At 37.6% G+C, this 11,899-nt stretch overlaps 1 protein-coding gene across 1 annotated transcript in view; it reads left to right on the plus strand.

The window, feature by feature from the left end:
• The first annotated feature begins 859 nt into the window (after positions 1-859).
• Positions 860-11,899, plus strand: part of mtnr1ba (melatonin receptor type 1Ba) — a 50,045-nt gene continuing 39,005 nt past the window's right edge. The window contains exon 1 of the mRNA XM_073922739.1: positions 860-972. The gene's annotated coding sequence lies outside the window, so the exon portion shown is untranslated. The remainder of the gene's footprint in view (positions 973-11,899) is intronic.

An 11,899-nucleotide genomic window follows, 5' to 3' on the forward strand; every position in this document is an offset into this window, starting at 1 on the left:
CGGGCACGTGCGAGTAATCCTCCGAAGGATGCATTTGAAGTGCCCTGCGTTATTGCAGCGTGAAGAAGGCTGTCTCATTTCAAAAAATTCGAAGGCTCCTTCAAACGCAGCCTCCAAATGCGCCCTTCGTTTCCCAGGTACGCCTAATGAAGAACACAACCTGTGGATCCTTAGCGCGCTAATAACGACAGGACGCTTTTAAAACAAAACTCCGGTTCAAATGTATGGATTAGGTTTATTTTACGGGGATACGTAAACACGATAAAAAAACAAAGAGTATGACATGTCTTACGAAAGAGTAATTTTTATAGACAGCTTACATGTTTATGTGTACATGTATGAATCAAAGGAAATATTTTTCCAGCTTTTATAAACCTTGTTTTGCCTATGGATCGCTTACAATAAGTTTTAAAATCACTTTGAATAAAAGTCAATACAATTTTTGTTAGCGCTTATTAACGACAACTGTTACGATTGCTAGGTGAGGATATCTGTTCTCTGTAGGCTAGATCGTCTCATTTCGAAGCGCTCGATTTGGCCTGTGTGGACTTTGAAGGACTCCTTTTTGAAGTCTGCATTATTTGGAGGATACATCCTCTGAAATGAGACACAGCTCCTGTTATGCCTAAGATAATCAGGGTCATTCATCCGGACCTAAAGAGCAGCCTCATAATAAACCTCTGAGATCATAAAAAAGCTCTGAGATCATTAATATGCATGCCTCTTGCTGTGTTTGATAAGCAACAACGTTTTTCAATGAGACAACAATGATAATTCTCCCTTAGTTATTTTTGACAGTATATTTGACTTACTATCTATGTGGGACTTTTATTTTGAAAACGCTATCGCCAATCTGTTTACTGTGCGTTACTTGGTAACTACAGCACGAGGCATGTTCAAACTGGCATCAGGACGCAAAATGCAAGATTTGCAGATTATACATTCATTCATCTCCACTCTGAGAGGCATATGGTATGCTTAGTTACATCTTTTGTTAATTTATCATGTTTATTTTGAAATTTGATGCGTATGTTTCAGCAAACACATGTAGACTGCTGAATTGTGTCAGATTACTCAGCTCAACTGTCATCTGTTCATGCAGCGGTTGATATTAATTCCTGGCTGTGTTTTCTTTGACTAGCTTTAAAATACAAAACCACACATCTCTCTTTTGTCAAGTTTAATTATAATTTTGCCTTTATCAACAACATATCTGGTGAGCAAAATCGGCAAGCATTACTCTGATTGGGTTTATATTTGTCCATGTTTATTGTACATCATGCTGTATGCGTGTGTGTTTGTGTGTGTGTATGTGTGTGTGTGTGTGTGTGTGTATGTGTGTGTGGTTGTGTGTGTGTGTGCGCGTGTGTGTGTGTGTGTGTGTGTGTGTGTGTGTGTGTGTGTGTGTGTGTGTGTGTGTGTGTGCGTGTGTGTAAGTGGCACGTCAGAGCAGAGCTTCTGATTCTAGGGGTATTTTATGGAGTAATAAATGTGAACTTCTAAACTGTTTCTTGAGATTTTTTGAACTTAACGAAGCCAGAACAAACATTTGCATTTAGAGGATATAACACTGAAATAAACTTGTATACCTTGCAGTTTGTCACTTCTTTTTAAATGGATCAAAGGTTTTATTCACGTCACCTCACGTTTATCATCAAATCATTCCCAATCAAATGCTCTCTAGTGTCTGACATGCCCCGCCCCCCTCAAGACGGTTTGCTTTTCATTTGATGCGCTTGAGCTCAAGCACTCTCACTGGCAGAGCGAAGGTAAAACAAAACAATATTTAAAAAGGGGGTATCGAGTGATCGCCATGACCCACGGCGCATGCTTGCACATTTAAACTTCTGCGTGTTGTTTGTGTTGCCCTGCAATAACACCTCTGGAACGCTAACTGGCAGTAGGTTTCTATGTTCCTCTGTATCGAGTCTTTTTGCAGGTGTTTTGTTTTCTTCTGAACACTACCTTACTGTACAAGTAGCTAAAACTCTGTTTTTCAGAGGCAGAAACCAGCGGACATGCAACAACATTAATCATAAGGTAAACACAAAACAAAAGTTTCCATCTGGAGCTCCTTCGCGTGACTTCATCAGACTTGCGGCTCTTAACACCGCCCAGACTCATCATAACTACCAATTGCAGAGCTTGCGCAACGCGTCGTCGTGATACGTAGTTAAAGTTTTGAGAGGTGCACATCAGCCGCGCTGACGGCTATATGACTGCACAAAGGCTGATCTGCATGTGCTTGAAGCAGAAGTACACAACCAGTCAAAAGTTTGGGGTCAGTAGGATTTTAAATGTTTTAAAATAAGCTTCTCCTGCTAACCAAGGCTGCATTTATTTAATCAAAAATACAGTAAAATTTTTAAAATTGTGAAATATTATTGCACTATAGAATAACTGTTCAAAAGTACTTTATAATTTAATTTAATAATTTATTCCAGTGATTTTAAAGATGATTTTCAGCTTCATTACTTCAGTTTTCAGAGTCGCATGATCCTTCAGAAATCACTGTAATATTAATTATTATTGTTTATTAATATTATTAATATTATTTTTATTAATGGTAATAGTAATAAAAGCAATAATGGTTGGAGGAATAATTTCATCTGAAACTAAACTGCATACAATAAGTTATAAATAAATATGTAATAAATTATTATTGACTTTTTTTACATTTAATAAATGCCGCCTTGATGAACAGAATAGTTTTTTTTAATTATTAAATAAAATTAATTATAAAAAATAAATAAAAAACTGACCCCAAATTTTTGACCGGTAGTGTTTAAATCAGCCTTTGGGCCCTTTATTTACTTTACATCTCTATGAAACATTGCGGTCTGCTTCTTTCGCTGAACAACAGCTCCAAGTAAACATTTCCAGTCCTTTGAAGAGAGGCAATACGGAGCATGTATAAACTAATACTAATCTTTAATAAAGCTGTCAAAACGGACAGCATTAAAGACGTTTGCTTAACAATGTCGTCCACCATGTTAACTGAATTGGTCACATGACTAAAATGCATCATTTTCGAAAGATACAATTTAATTTCCTAAAACGCTTTGTTTACCAAATAAAATGGATCTGATTGGATTTGCATTGTAAACATTAAAGACAAGTTAAAAATGTATTACTTTTTAGTTCACATATTAAGGTTGTTATGATACTCCCAAAATCATTCTGCATAAATCGTCAGATTTTTAACACAATTCTGCACAGAAATGGCTAAAAATTTCTGCAGATTCCGTCTGGCCCTACTCATCGGTCTCATATGATGCAATAAAGACTGCAACTCCCGTGATTACACACTCAGTCATCCCATCATCAAACTAAACCTTTGTTTGTTGTAAATACACACCCCCTAGTGATGAAAATTATGCACTGTACCTTTAAATTTGCATTTAGTAAAAAAAACTTTATCCTATAACCCTCAATCCACCTCATATTAAAAAGTCATAAAATGTCATTTTTATTTTTGTACAATTTAATGGTTTTATAGAGATATTTAATCGATACCCTAATCATTTATCAGCAGTAAGATATCTTTTTGTCTTAATTTGATTTGTTTTGTCTTAAATTGCATTTACTGCTTGAGTATAGGTATTAAATTTGTATCTGAATACTACATGACCATTAGTGTGTTCTATAATACAGTATGAATGTGAGTAGTATAAATGGAATTCAAACTACATTAGCCATGTAGATAATATCACATGACCTAGTTAGCTGCATCGCTTCACTCCCATTCATAACTTCTCTCCATATAATACCGAAGTGTCCAATGATGTGGATTTTAAATTCTCGCCAGAAGTATTAGATTTTTCCCAGTGAGGGGTTGCAGCCGGAAGGAAGTTGGCGGTTCATTCCACTGTGGTGACCCAAGATTATTAAAGGGACTGAGCCGAAAATAAAATAAATGAATGAAGTACTACATCATTTGTGTACTTCTTGCCTACTGATTTTCAAATACTATGAATTCAGGCATCCTACTACTCGCCATACCTTCACATATTGTTTGGAGGTATGACATTTCAGACACACCGACTGAATATGTACAATTTAGAACATTTGCATATTCCTTTATAAAGATCAGAATAAATGTGTTGTTTTACAATACATGAATATATAGCTTATGCTTCACTGTATGACAATGGAAAATTACTTTGACTTTTTATTTTTATTTAGACCTATACACTTTATATCGTCTTATCTTTGACCCATATCTCTTTTTGTGAATATTACATGTGGCAGCGTTATTATACCACATGTAGTCACTTGAAAAGGGTGACTAATGAAGGTGTAGAATAAATCAGTTAAGATTTTTGTGACTTGAGGCCGCTTCACATCGTTGTTACCACGTGATGGAAGGCAGACAGGGTGAAACCCATCATTTCAGTCATTAACCAGTCTCAGAAGTGCGCAGATTCACCCACACTCATTCACACCGCACAGACACGCGTGTGGATTTCTTCACACGCCATACAAATTAAACTAAAACACACAGACAGTGACAAGCACCGGCGGTCTCGGGAGGGTTTCCTGCAGTCTGACATCAAAGGAAGCAAGGCCTCTCTTTCTCTCCCTCTCTCTTTCTCTCTATCCCGGAGAAACCAGACGCCCGCTTACATAACCCGATTCTCCTAACGAGCCGCGCGTTCAAACAATCAGCCCGGAAACCCACGCACACACCCGACCGAAAAGTCGCAGCCAGGTTTCCACGCGGTAAACGCCTCCTTTATTCCCAGCGGTGGTGTCGTGGGTGTAAAAAAAATAATCATTCAAACACCTCGCATTGGACTGATTTGAGTAGGCAGGGCTGTTATCTGTTGTTGTTGAACCGCTCTGGATGGCATTGCTGGCTCGCGGAGATAAAGGCGCACGCGCGCCAGCAAACATCACTATATTTTTGTACCGTATTTGTAAACAGAAATAAAAAAAGATGTGGAACGTGTAGCTTACCTGTCTGTATACATTGCTCTCTTGTTGCTGTGGTGTTCTCATTATATCTATATCTATCATTCTATTCTATATCTATCTATCTATAGTCATTCCATCATTGTGTCCCAGATTTATTTTTTCACATCCATCCATCCATCCATCCATCCATCCATCCATCCATCATCCATCTATCTATCTATCTATCTATCTATCTATCTATCTATCTATCTATCTATCTATCTATCTATCTATCTATCTATCTATCTATCTATCTATTTTTTACCTCCATCCATCCATCTATCTATGGTCATTCCATCATTGTGTCCCAGATTTATTTTTTCACCTCCATCCACCCATCCGTCCATCCATCTATCCATCCATCTATGGTCATTGTTCTGTCCCAGATTTATTTTTTCACCTCCATCCATCCATTCATCCATCCATCCATCCATCCATCATCTATCTATCTATCTATCTATCTATCTATCTATCTATCTATCTATCTATCTATCTATCTATCTATCTATCTGTCTATCTATCTATCTATCTATCTATCTATCTATCTATCTATGGTCATCATTGTGTTCCAGATTTATTTTTTCACCTCCATCCATCCATCCATCCATCCATCCATCCATCCATCCATCCATCCATCCATCCATCCATCCATCCATCCATCCATCCATCCATCCATCTATCTATCTATCTATCTATCTATCTATCTATCTATGGTCATCATTGTGTTCCAGATTTATTTTTCACCTGCCATCCATCCATCCATCTATCTACGGTCATTCAATTGTGTCCCAGATTTATTTTTTTACATCCATCCATTCATCATCCATCTCCATCCATCTATGGTCATCACTGTGTCCCAGATTTATTTTTTTCACCTGCCATCCATCCATCCATCCATCCATCCATTCATTCATTCATTCATTCATTCATTCATCTTGTCATTTATTCTGTCCTTCTATGTCTATTTGTTGTTCAAATGTTGTGTAAAGCATTTGTTAATTCTTTCATTGTCTATTGTTCTATCTTTCCATCCAGCCTTTATCCAAATCATTCTGTCCTCTCTACCTCTATGTCCATCCGCCCCTCATCCATATACTCATTGCTTTTTAAACCCAAACAGATATAGTGTAAACTCATATGTACTAGTGTTGCGCGGTTTACTATGGTAGTATCGCGATACAATGGCTCCAAAATAAACGATAAACGGTAGTATCGATATTAACGGTCTATCTACAAAAGACAATGCTGGATGTGGAAAAGCCACTTAAATGCTACCATGTTTGTTTTAAAACCTTTTAAGGTTGCAAGTTTTCTGATGTTTTCTGATGTTTCAAACTCATTTCTGTTTCTCTCAATATGATTTAGTAGCTACAACAACCGCAACAATCTCTTAAAAAGAACGACTCACAAAGTGAAATTTTTAATTACTTTGGATTGTTACCTTATAAGACGAAAAAGCAGATGAAAATAGATGAAAAACCCAAAATAGCACTTAATTTAGCCTAATTTTGTTTGAAAAATGCTCTTTTTGTAGCTTTTTGTTATTTGGTATAATATGTATCTTTAATGTATTTTTTGTTGGTCTGTTGTCTACAAAATTAACAAAATAATAATAATTTTAGGTGAAGTGATGTGCAAATAATACTTATTTTTTAATATAAGGGAATTATGAAATAAATAAAAACCTATTATAACGTAAAATATAGTATTTCTGACCATTTTCTTAATAATTTGAGTTATGAATTACAGTATCACATGACTACTTGGTATTGTGATACTTCAGCTGGTATAGTATCGCAAGATGAAGTAATGGTATTGCCACAACCCTAATATGTACACAAATCTAATGCATTTTTAGAGCACTCCATTAACATTTCAGTGGTCTTTCATCCTGAGTGCAATAGCTTGATGTATTTCTAACACTTCAGACAGATTAGCTCAAACATCAGAGGCGTACATTTATTTTAATTGAGTAACAGTGAATGATATGCTGGAACCCTTTTCCCAAGCTGCATGGAAACGCACAAGGTGAAGCAGGTCTGTGTTAAGCTTGGATAATCTTCCTTTCTGACACTGTGTGTGTGTGTGTGTCATTGGCATATATAGGAGATACAAGCAGCAGAATCAGGTGGCATCCTTCTCTGGGGTGGCATGGGACCCAATGCCATCACGGAGCTGTCGGACATGGACTCGCCACAATGGTTTTTCCCTTAAATGAATTGTGACCTATAGCGGGCAACTTTTCTTCCGAGTGGCTCCCTGTGCTGTACTTCTCAGCCCTCTCTCATTTCAGCTGCTATCCATCTGCAACACAGAAATAGGATGAGCTCAATGAAAAAAACAGATCTTTTAGCTGCTAGAAGCCAGAAAAAGGTCAAGTTAATCAACTGTAGTGGCATAGGTTGCATTTTGAACACTAGGAAGCATGCATCTCCTTTTTTAAAGAAGCAAAAAAAAATGCTCTGCTTAAATCATAAGAGGCAACAAACATTGTAGGCTTTGAAAATTAGATTTTCAGCCAACCTTTACTGGAAAATGGTGACTTAAATTGGACCGTGCCATTTTTGAAAGTTCTGATCAGGGGTGCGTTTCCGAAAACCACCGTTAGCCAACTAAGGTGGCAAGATCTGTTGTTACAAACTTAGTTCATTCGTTTGGCGTTTCTCAAATCAGCCGTTACAACGAACATTCACAAACTGCATTGCAAACTTGTACACTTGCAACTACACCTCTAGAGCTGTAGTTAGAAACATAGTTCCTGGCTGTGTTCTATTCCCAGTTATCCCCCCATGCCCTATTTGTTTAGAACATTCTAACATTTGAACTTTTTTAGTTTAAACTAAATTTAATTTTTAAAAAAACATTAAAGTAATCTCTTTTAGGTGTATTCAGGGCTTAACTTGTGCCAGAACATGCCGGATCCTGGCACCTCTGAAATCTGAACCGGCACCTCATTTTACCGATCCCCCTCCTCAATCGTCCTCCTCCCTCGTCCGCTGTTCACTTTCACTCTCTTCCGCGGCTCTCCGACCCTCTTAATTTTCATCCGCAACACCCCTCCGCCATCCAACGCCCCGCTACCAACCCCCGTTACGTCTACAAAGCTTGTGATTACAAAGTATTCCAACGCAATCTCACAGCAATTCGTAACTTTTTGATTTAGTGGCTAATTCATATGAATTTGCACAATCTAATTCTTAACATTTAGTACGATTTGCTCATCACCCAATGATGGGATTAGGGGTGGGGTTAGGTGCCACATCTCTTTTTTAAAAATCATACGACTGAACTCGTACGAATTCGTATGAATTAGCCACTAAACTGACAAAACGTAAAATACTTATCAGGCTGAATATACAGCGTATGTTAATGCTTTTAATTTATAGTAGGTTATTTATTAAGGATCTGTGCTGTTATGACATGAGCTTAGAACATTTCTGCAGTGGTTTGCATGTGACAAATTGTTAAAATAGACTTTTAAAAAAATAAATAAACAATATCCTACTTAAAAATATTAATAATCATCATCATCATCATTAATATTATTAAGGTTATTGTTAAAGTAGTTTTTTTCATTTCCTAATAAATAATAAAAATTAAATTGTATTTCTTAATAAATCACCTCGTTATTTATTTATTATATGATTTATATACGCTATTAGAATACGTGTTATCTTTTGTAAGTGATTTTATGTTTTAGATTAGAATTTGTAATGTTCTCAATATTTGCAAAGGAAACACATGCAGGCCCTATATGTGCCATTCACATATATTTAAATTAATATAGAAAATGAGGGCATGTTTTTACCAAAACTAACATTGGCTGTTTTTTTAATGTGTGTGCCTGTAAAACAATAAAATTTGCACAGAGAAATAATGAGGTTCTTCTCTAAAGAAGTTACTCCACCCTGTTTAGAGCATCGTTATGTCCGTTTTAAACTTTAACGTGGTTTAAACGATGGATCTGCGACAGAAACTTTAGGTTTTGGGAAACACTCGTCACCACATTGTTCTTTTCCCAAAAGATGCATTGTACTATGATGGTTCAGCTGCAAGTTATGTCGTTGTTTGGGAAACGTACCCTATTGTTTTTATGTAACAATTATTCTCAATGTTATTTAAAAGTCTCAGTTTTAACCAATACTGATCTGCCCTGAGCTTCTGGCGGTCTGCATGCCCAAGGATCACCCACAATCCATTCGCTGACCGTCTGATGTATACAGAAAATAAAACTGTCTTACCTAGTAAACTATATTGTGATTGGTTAACCCCGGTAAATAGTTTTTTTTGTAATACCTGTAGGTGCATGGAAACAAAGTCTTGATTGCAAGATGCCATGCAGACACTCTGGCACTTTTGAGGAAGGAAAAAAATCATTCAGCATGTGCTGTGTTGGTGCTATCAGATTTTTAAAAAAGATATTCAGTTTTGTTTGAGGCACTGCAAGAGAATTCCCAAAGCAGAACTATATAATGCTTTGTTTCCTGAATTATGTATGGGAAATAGTCTCTACCTTCTGTTTAGATTTCCTGTACTGTTTCTACACATTTTCCAGTGGTGTGCATTCTTTTTTTGTACAATTTGACATTGCATCATGTATTTTAGATACCCCTTAATATTACATGAAGCTAAACAAACCGGGAATGATCATGAAAGGTCTATTCCAATAACAAAATGTAACAATCTGAAAATCTAGTGATTTATGCATGGCATTTATGGCTTAATACCACTGGTTGTTCTTATGTTTTAAATTTATTTTCTTTGTTTTATTTTGATACGATATATACACTCACCAGACACTTTATTAGGTACACCTGTCCAGCTGTTCGTTAACACAGATTTCTGATCAGCCAATCACATGGCAGCAGCTCAATGCATTTAGGCATGTAGGTCAAGACCATCTGCTGCAGTTCAAACCGAGCATCAGAATGGGGAAGAAAGGTGATTTAAGTGACCTTGAACGTGCCATGGTTGTTGTTGCCTGACGGGCTGGCCTGAGTAATTCAGAAACTGCTGATCTACTGGGATTTTCATGCACAACCATCTCCATGGTTTACAGAGAATTGTCTGAAAAGAGAAAATATCTAGTGAGCGGCAGTTCTGTGGGCACAGATGCCTGCCATCCATCACAGAGAATGGCCAGACTAGTTTAAGCTCATAGAAAGGCAACAGTAACTCAATTTAGCACTCGTTACAACTGAGGAATGCAGAATAGCATCTCTGAATGCATCTCTGAATTTGGGGTCAGCGACATGAAAGTAAGGATCCATCCTGCCTTGTATCAATGGTTCAGACTGGTGGTGTAATGGTGTGCGGGATATGTTCTTGGCACACTTTGGGCCCATAAGTACCAATTAAGCATTGTGTCAACGTCCCAGCCTACCTGAGTATTGTTGCTGATCATGTCCATCCATTTATGACCACAGTGTACCCATCTTCTGATGGCTACTTCCAGCAGGATAACACGCCATGTCATAAAGCACGAATCATCTCAGACTGGTTTCTTGAACATTACAATGAGTTCACTAAACACAAATGGCCTCCATAGTCACCAGAGCTCAATCCAATCGAGCACCTTTAGGATGTGGTGGAATGGGAGATTTGCATCATGGATGCGCATCCGACAAATCAGCTGCAACTGCGTGATGCTATCATATCAATATGGACCAAAATCTCTAAAGAATATTTCCAGTACATTGTTGAATCTATGCCACGAAGGATTAAGGCAGTTGTGAAGGCAAAAGGGGGTTCAACCCGATACCATTAAGATGTACCTAATAAAGTGGCCTGTAAGTGTATAGTTGACAAATTTATTAGCTCTTCAGTGAATGTATTTCATATGCTGTTATTCAAAGATAACACATTTGTTTTTTAAATTATGTTTTACAAACTAATTTCTAATAACAAACGTATATTGCATTTGTCATAATGACAGTACATCATGTTAGAATGTTTGCATGCAAGATACTTTTCAGCTTAAAGTGCAACTTAAAGGCTTAATGAGGTTAACTAGACACGTTAGGTTAATTAGGCAAGTTATTGGAAAATGGTGATTTTTTTCTATATAGAAATTTAAAAAAAAAAATCCCAAGGGGGCTAATTTGATTGCCCATGTTTTTTTAATCGTAAAACTGAATATTCCAGCCAAACTAAAAGAGCCAATTCCAGCCATTTTTTTTTTTTTCAGAATCGTGTTTTAGGAAATAATGTGAAATGTCCTTGCTCCGTTAAACATATAACTTAAAAGATATTTAAAAACGTATTAAACAGAAGGCTAATAATAATTGCTATTATTACATCTAAATTGCTATATATGTTAGAGGTTAGTAGCCTATGTGAATATTAGAGCTTGGTAAGCATCGTGGAAAATGTCTCTAGCTTTTCACGGTGTGGAAACCGCTGCAAGGCCTTTTAATTCCAATCCGTTATTGGTGGCAGGACGCCCTCACGTGCACCTGCGCGCTCTCAGTACAAGTTGAGACGCACGCGGAGGCTCCCGGAGCGCGAGTGTGAACGGGGCAGCTGTAAACAGCGGTGGCGCGCGCTCGCGGATTTTGGTCCTCAATGAGGAGACTGACTGGCCGTGTGGAGCGGGTCGAAAGCGACGTCTCTCCATCCGCCGTGTCCATGGACATGTCCGAGAACTGGACCGTAAACTCTACTCGCCTGAGCGGAGTCGCCGAGGGACTCGCTTCGAGGAGGGAAAACACGGAATTATCGCGCATTTTCTAAGTTGGAGTCTTTCATTTAATGGCAGTCCTGCCCTCAAACGCGAACAGCATCGTAGTTGACAAAGAAAGGCGAAATACATTGCTGTCAAAAAACCTGACACATCTTGGACTTGAGCGTTAGACACTCCTGAGGAGGGATTTCAACCGAAACGGGAGAGCGTCAGCCGCCACCGAAAGATGTATTAAATAAATAAAGTCTGACTGGACATGTA

The sequence above is a fragment of the Danio rerio genome, chromosome 15 (assembly GCF_049306965.1).
Source record: "Danio rerio strain Tuebingen ecotype United States chromosome 15, GRCz12tu, whole genome shotgun sequence".
NCBI classification, from domain to species: Eukaryota; Metazoa; Chordata; class Actinopteri; order Cypriniformes; family Danionidae; genus Danio; species Danio rerio.